Source organism: Eretmochelys imbricata, chromosome 27, assembly GCF_965152235.1.
Source record: "Eretmochelys imbricata isolate rEreImb1 chromosome 27, rEreImb1.hap1, whole genome shotgun sequence".
Lineage (NCBI taxonomy): Eukaryota > Metazoa > Chordata > Testudines > Cheloniidae > Eretmochelys > Eretmochelys imbricata.
In genome coordinates, this window is record NC_135598.1 from 15,658,622 (window position 1) to 15,665,457 (window position 6,836).

The 6,836-nt window shown below is 53.3% G+C and overlaps 1 pseudogene; it reads left to right on the forward strand.

The window, feature by feature from the left end:
* Positions 1-3,914: 3,914 nt before the first annotated feature.
* On the forward strand, positions 3,915-5,513 carry LOC144257850 (amine oxidase [copper-containing] 3 pseudogene; annotated as a pseudogene).
* The last annotated feature ends 1,323 nt before the right edge of the window (positions 5,514-6,836 follow it).

Here is a 6,836-nt window from a genome sequence, read left to right on the forward strand (position 1 = left end):
TCCCAGCTCCGCCACATTTTCCAATGGCAACCGATGGTTTCCAAGCTTCCTCTCCCATGAGCTTGAGCTCTGAGGGAGGATTGAAATCTCCCCCTTAATGCTGTCTCCTTTCTGCCCTAGAGCCAGGCTCTCCCCTGGGTTAATGGAACTTGCCGCACGCTCCACTCCAGTGTGGTGTCAGGTATTCGCAGTCCTCTTAACCCCCTGGACTGGGTGAAGGAGGGACTTAGACAGTTGATGCTGAGGATCTGAGGTAGTTAAGGCTGCTTGATCTGGGCAGGGGTCTGTTCTGTACAGAAGCCATCCTCAAGCACACACTGAGGGGTTCCCTGTCTGGAGCCAACAGCCACTAGATGATGATCTTGCTCCAGCCACCGACCCATGGTGCTCCCGCCCCGAGCAGCTGGCTCCTGTGAGAGCACGCTGGATCTCATCACAAATCTTAGGAACCACTGAGGAATGTGAGAAACAACTTCTGGATAAGTCTGAGTTTCCTGCTGCCTGTGAGGCCCCCTCCACTCTGCTCCCTGTGGTGTGGGAAATGCCAAAGGCCTACTCAAGCCAGGCCCCCTTCGCAACAGGAGCGAAGGACTGTGGCTTAAAATAAAATTCCTTTGTTTGCTGTGAGGCCGCAGGAGCTGGGGGTCAGCATGGATTGACGCTGAAAGAACCTGATGTGGCACTGTGTGAAAAGCACCCGCTCATCACTACCACAGAAATAAGCGTTCGTGGATCTTAGGGGCTGGTCCAGCTGCAGAGCCAGGGGAACAGGCTGCTTGTGTCAAAGCTGGAGCAGCTTCCTGGGCGTTCACCCTCTAGCTGGGAGTAGCTCTTTTGCTGTGCTCACAAGGAAGCTGGTAACATGTTGCTAGGGCCTGAACTCATGGGTATGTGGGGAAACTCACCTAGGTGAGTGTGCCTATTAATGCCTGTCAAAGGGGCAACCAAGCACAGCAGCGATCTGCCCCATCCCTGCAGCCAATATAAGGAGGGTGAAAGAACATCAAGCAAACTTATTTTGACATTTAAAATGATGTAACTAGCTGACAGGAGAAAATGGGAGCAAGGAATTTAAACGTCCCTGCAGCCGGAGTTCTGCCTGGAAGTAGACAAGCCCAGCCAGCTCATGGGGAGTTGAGTAATGGGCTCCCTGCCCTGGTGGCTGGCATTCTGGTGCTGCCGCTGGCTAGCTGGCTTTCGGTTTGGTTCCTGTACATTGCAGAGATGAATTGTGCAGCTGTACCTGTTGTGTGAGCTGCAGTGTCTGCTCTCCTCAACACGAAACTTCCCTTCTCACTCCTTCGGGGGGGAGGGGGGGAATTTACCAAACCCAGGATGTAGCAATAGGTGGTCCCAAAAAGGAATTACCTGGCTAAAATAAACCTCCGCAGGAAGTGAATTCTCTGGGGCAGGGCTGCAAGAAGTTCTGTATTGTGGCTGGATCGGATGTGTGGAAGGGGATGCATGCTCTGAAACTGGGAGTAAACAGGTTGTGTTACTGCTAGTAAGGAGACTTCCTAAGTTCTGAGCTGCTGGAGGTGTTCTGTTTTAGAGGAGACCTAAAACCAAGGCCTTCAGCACTTGTGCTTCTTAAAGAACCCAGATCACTTTTCGTAAGCATCAGAGAGTAAGCCCAGGTGTCCTAGCGTGCTGCTGTTCAATTCATTTCATTTGCTTCCTGACATTTCCCTTGCAGTTTTGAAATGGATTCAGATTTGTTCTCCACGGGCTCTGAAAGGGTGGGGCTGCTGTGACTCCGGAGAACTTTATCAAATGCTTTCAGATCCCTCGGCTGGAACCGTGCCGCAGAAGCAGAAGGTGTCAAGTACTGCACGTTTAGACAGTGCGCTGCCCTGGGGTGTCCTCGGGCACATCAACAGGCCAGAAACTCGGGAGAGCAGCAGCACAGAACCACCCGTTCCCTCCATATTGGCCGTGTCCTTCCCCACAAATAGGCTGCTCGTTAGTGTGGGTAGGTGGGTTTTTACTGTGGTGTAACTAGTGAGCTTAGATCTACATCAAAACACCGAACAAATCCCAAACCTTTGTGTTCAGGCCACCCTGCAGCTCCCTCCGCGCTGGCTCCAGGCAGCTGTAGGGCTTAGCCACCTTTCTTTAAGCCCTCCCTGTCCCTTAGAAAAACGCTGTGTTTACAGCCTGTGCCTGGCTACAGACAGCTCAGAGGAGATGCAAACTGTCATTGCGTCGCTCGTAGCCAGGGCTCCATTCTCAAGGCCGCTGCTGAATGCGCCGCTCCTGTACTGTCTCCTCCCTGGGTTCGTGTTGCTTGTCTGCAGGTGTGATGCTAGTGAGTCCAGCAGAAGGGAAGGTGCATGTTTCTGGGGTAGCCATCTTGTATAATTCGCCTGCCAGCAGGTGAGTGGTGACAGCAGCAGCCCCTGCCCTCGCCACAGCGCTAGACTCCAGCTGCCCAGGAGCCGGAAATGGGTGGACTCAGAAATGACGTGCGGCCGCTTGTGTCTGTCTTCACAGCTGCAGACTAGGCCAGAGAAGGCTGCTGGGGCCGATGATGATGGGACGGTGGTGTGGGTGCTCTGTCAAGAGCAGCCCTGGCTAAATACTTCTCTACAGGGCAGGGAGATGGGTCCAAACCCACGGTGAGGAAGTAGAGGTGGAACTGCCCGAGGAGGAAGCGACCTGCCCCCAGCAGGAAAGAGCAAGTGTTGCCTGCAGGAGACGGTAGGGAGGGGTGGCTGGCAGCGGGAATGGAAACTTGCTCTGATTCTTGGTTTGCTTGTGTGTTCAGCACAGGCTGGAGATCCGGCAGGGATTATGGCTCAAGCTGCAGGACTTTTATTTATTTCATTTAGGAGCCGTCTCACTAGCCAACTGTGACACCTGCGCCTTTCTGGAGGTGCAGGGAGACCAAGGAAAACAGTAACTTATGAGTCACGAGAAGTCGTGCTCGCCAGTGGGAATTCCAGCAGGAGGCTGCCAGCGCCATGATCAGTCCAGGGAAAATGTGAAAAGTGGCAGTTCAGAAATGTGTCTTCTCTTTTTCCTGAGCCCGCCCATCCGGTACCAAGCTGGGCTCCAGCGTGTGGCCAGGCAGCCTGGGGAGAGGGAGGAGCACATGGTGGAATCCAGGGACTCCTGTGCGCTAACCCTGGTTCTGCCTCTCTTGGTGCCCTGCAGCCATCTCCTCTCCGCCCCCCCACGCCCTCCCTCCCATGAAGCAGGGCTAATAATGACCCTGAGTTGTCTCATGGGAGTGTGGCCAGGATTGGCTAATTACCGGCTGTGCAGTGGCATGATGCTGGTGCTAATTATTCATTGTGATTTGGGTGCTGGGACTAAGGCCCTAAAGTGGACCTGGCTGGGGCTGCCGCATCCCTTTGGCTGTTACATAGCTGGGCATGTTCCTTCATACAGGAACGGCTGCTGGAGGTCAAACTGGGAACCAAAACCACACAGCGAGGGGGGTATGTGTGAAAGGAAGGAGCCTGAGAAATCAGGGAAACTCAGTGAACTGCGAAGAGGTGAATTCTGAGCTGTGGCAGTGAAATCTCCACTCTCACAGGCTGGGAATGTGCCTCCCTCCATTCCCTGACCTGATGCTGACAACGCCATCCCAGCTCTCATGGGTAACCTCAGCAAACTGGCCAGACTAAAAAAGCAACATAATCATATGAAATTTGTCTTATGAGTCACTGGTCCTGCGGCTTCAGTAGTTTTCCTAATGCATTGCTCTTGGAGGACCACGGAGCGTGCTGGATGGGCTGGGAGCAAAGACCTGCCCTCTCTGGTCCCCACAAATTTCAGATCTCCTCCCCCAGCCTCTCTCCACCTTTTGTGTTTCCTGTACTAACCATCCAGCCACAGTCCAAACAGGCTGACGGCAGCCTCTCTGGAAGCTGTTGTAAGGCTCCATAAGTCTCTTCTACTTTTGTGGCTGCAACAACATGAACCTGAAAACTGTCCTTGTCCTCTTGGTTCTGGCGCTAGCCACAATTTTTGCTCTGGTTTGTGTGTTGCTGACGAGAGGAGTGAAACCAGCCAGCTGTGAGCCGCAGACCCTGAGCACCCTGCAGGGAAAGCACAGTGACCAGAGCCTGGTCTTTGCTGATCTGAAGCCAGAAGAAATGGTGCAAGTGGTGACGTATCTTCAGGAAAACCTTGGGGTGCCACTGGTAGATGCCTCTCAAGCAAACCCTTCTGATAACTGCATTTATTACATCGATGTGCAGCTCCCCACCAAGGCAGAGGTGCTGGGGTTCTTGGATCATGGGGGAAAGCGACCCTCCCGGCAGGCGCTGGCTGTGGTGTATTTTGGAAACCAGCCAGATCCAAATGTCACGGAGTACGTGGTGGGTCCCCTGCCGACACCAACAACTCACCAGGACATCTCGGTGCAGAAGTATGGAGGGAAGCTGCCGTACCACCGCAGACCAGTGCTGGATTTTGAGTACAAGCTGGTTGCTGGCTTTTTACGGAGGACAGCATTTCCCACAGCTCTAACCTTCCTGAGTCAAGTATTGGATTATGATGGAACTAATTTAGCAGCTATGACCACAGCCCCCCGGGGGTTCCAGTCTGGAGACCGCAACACCTGGTTTATTCTGTTCCACAACGTGAGCGGCTTCTTCCTGCACCCGGTGGGGCTGGAGGTGCTGGTTGATCACAGCAGCCTGGACGTTTCCCAGTGGAGGGTGAGCAAAGTGTTCTTTAACGGCCAGTACTACGGGGACTTGGTGCAGCTGGAGAGGGAGTTCAAGCAGGGCCATGTCAAAGTGGACCCAGTTAAGAGAGCCCCACCCGACGGGGGATTCTCTTCTATGCAGCCCCGAGCAGCTCCCAGGGCCCCGTTCCCCCTGCAGTACGAGCCTCATGGGCCCCGCTACAGTGTCCAAAACAACCAAGTTGTCTCCCGGGCCTGGAGCTTTGCCTTTGGGGTGAACGTGAACACGGGGATGCGTCTCTTTGACATCAGATTTAAGGGGGAGAGGATTGTCTATGAAATCAGTGTCCAGGATGCTATATCTGTCTATGGGTCCAACTGTCCTGGAGGGATGTCAACCAGGTACATGGATGGGAGCTTTGGCATTGGGAGATTCACGTACCCGTTAGTCCGGGGGGTTGATTGCCCCTATTCAGCTACGTACGTAGACACACATTACTTAGCTCAATCCCCAAACCCTAGAATTAATAAAAACTCCATCTGCATTTTTGAAGAGAACTCTGGGTCTCCTCTGAGGCGCCATTACTCCAACTTGCAGTCCCTGTATTATGGGGGGCTGACCAACTCTGCTCTGGTCCTTCGGTCCATTGCCACTCTGGGCAACTATGACTACGTCTGGGACTTCATCTTCTACGAGAACGGAGCTATCGAGGCCAAAGTCCATGCCACAGGCTACATGACTTCATCCTTTCTCTACGGTGACGGTTTGGACTATGGCAATAAGGTTGGGGATCACACCCTGGGGACGATACACACCCATTCCATCCATTATAAAGTGGACTTGGACGTTGGAGGTAGGTCTCTTTGGTGGTGATTCTCTCTCTCCCGCTCCTAGTGCCTCTCACTTGCTATGTCCTTGGACTTATGACAGTTGGTTCCTGAAAATTGTGTCGTAAGTCGAAATGTCGTGACTCGGAACCGCAATGCACTCTATTGCGGGACTGATCATCGTAAAGTCGAAACCAATAGTTGTTAGTCGAATCAGGGTGTCAATTCAGAACGGTCGTAAGTGCCGTTCGTTGTAAGTTGAACGTGGTAAAGTTGAGGCCTGCCTGTGTTCTGTAGAACTGCAGGAGTGGGGGCTGTCCCAAGATGCAGAACTCCTGCAGACGGCCAGCGGCATCCTCCTTGTTCACTCTCTTACCCTTAGAGCTCTTTGCAACATTATTTTTTGACTTATTCAAATGAAAAGTCAGGGAAAGTCACAAACCCCAGGAGCCATGTGAATCCCAGCGAGAGGCAGCTGGCTCCATGGTCCAGAGGAAACGTGTAAGGTAGCAGTTTGGAAATGTGTGTATTTTTCTTACCCCCATCAGTGGCCAGGCCTAGGGTGGGAGCCAGAGTCTCACTAGTTCTAACCGCTGCCTCTCCCTATGACCTTGGGAGCATACCAGTGTCCTATCTCATGGGACGGGGAGGATTAGCTGACTGGCTTGTGCCGTGCTAAGCATTTACTGATCTTCTCTGGGAACCTTTGTGGTTCAGGTCCCAAGACTCGGACCCCAAACTGGCCTCATTGCGGCTGCTGAATTCCTATTGCTTCAACCCAGCCAGGCATGTTTTCCAGCAGCAGTTCCCATGGAAGGTTATTTGAGAGTTGTATGACGTCCTACACACCAGGGTTGTTTGGTGCTACTGTGCACGCCATCTGCTGGCTGAAACTATTAGGTGTCGTCTAAGTGTCTGTGCTCGGGGGTCACTGGTGACCCCAGTCATCTCAGTGGGGCTGTCAGTCTGTCTGTCTGCGACTCAGCAAGACGTCAGTTCAGCAGGGACTCTGTGACAGCACTGGGGGGAGGGTCTTTAAATTAAAAATGCTTCTGCAAAAAGGGAACAGTAACGAGGTGGCACTTTGCATCCCCCCAGAGCCAGACATGGCATCGGGAGGAGATGGATCCCCTGCCTCCTCTCCATCTCACAAGGACCTGCTTCCTGTTAGCAACACAGAGGTGCTGACTCCTGGAATGGCGGGGGTGGGGGGAAATGGAGGCCTTGTCCGGGTTACCCCAGTGCAAACCCCAGCACACGCACCTGCCACCAGCGTGCTTCGTGTCCCCCGTAGAGGACTGCACCACTCTCCCTACAGCCTTTGTCTTGGCAAGGCCCGAGAGCGCATTAAAATCCAAATCCTCGCCTA